Source organism: Alligator sinensis, unplaced genomic scaffold (assembly GCF_000455745.1).
Source record: "Alligator sinensis unplaced genomic scaffold, ASM45574v1 scaffold611_2, whole genome shotgun sequence".
NCBI lineage: Eukaryota > Metazoa > Chordata > Crocodylia > Alligatoridae > Alligator > Alligator sinensis.
Window position 1 is genome coordinate 4572602 of NW_005841869.1, and position 736 is coordinate 4573337.

The following is a 736-nucleotide window of genomic DNA, read 5'->3' on the forward strand; positions in this document are numbered from 1 at the left end:
GGAATGTGCCACGGGGCTACAGCAAGTAATTTGTAATGGAGAAAGGTTGTGATCAGCCCACAATTTCACCTCGGAGTGACACGCTGGGACTGGAATGATGTATGCTGGCATAGTGAAAAATGACTTGCAAACTTAGCAAAAGTGTCTAATATTATACTTAAGGGTTGTTGCCATTAATGGTGCTTTTTATATCTATGGAAACTCGCTGACTTGCCTCAAACTTCTCTGGCTGTTGGCGCCAATGGATACACCGGATAAATCATATTTTACTGTCCAAGCACTGAAAAGCATGTCGCACTGTAAAAGGAACTGACTAAAGATTATGTCATTATGTTTCCACTGAAAGGCTTATTATATAAAACCAGCACAGCTTCATGTTTTCACTGAATAGCGTATTATATAACACTGCACAGCATGCTCAATTGTATTATTCATTGCCTTTTAGAATATTTGCACACTGGTTGTCCAATTGTGTTGCCCCAAGGCGCACATTATACATTGTATTTTCAAGAGTAGTCCTAGTACTCTGTGCCTACGTAATAGTAGGTGTGTGTTGTGTAGTTTATTTTAAAATAGCTCTAAGGCATTTTTTGAAACAAAAGCAAATGTAGCCCCCGTAACTTTTGCAAAGTCATGCGCAGCCTCGTTCTCATTCTCTTTTTGTAAGCACAGCTGCCTGATGTCCCGTGCTATCTGACAGCTGTTTGCTGAGTTATTGTGGATTTCTCATTCCTGC

General features: G+C 40.2%; 1 protein-coding gene across 1 annotated transcript in view; it reads left to right on the plus strand.

Annotated features, from left to right (window-relative positions):
- RALGPS1 (Ral GEF with PH domain and SH3 binding motif 1) overlaps positions 1 to 736 on the plus strand; it is a 203037-nt gene that overhangs the window by 48697 nt on the left and 153604 nt on the right. The window lies entirely within an intron of this gene.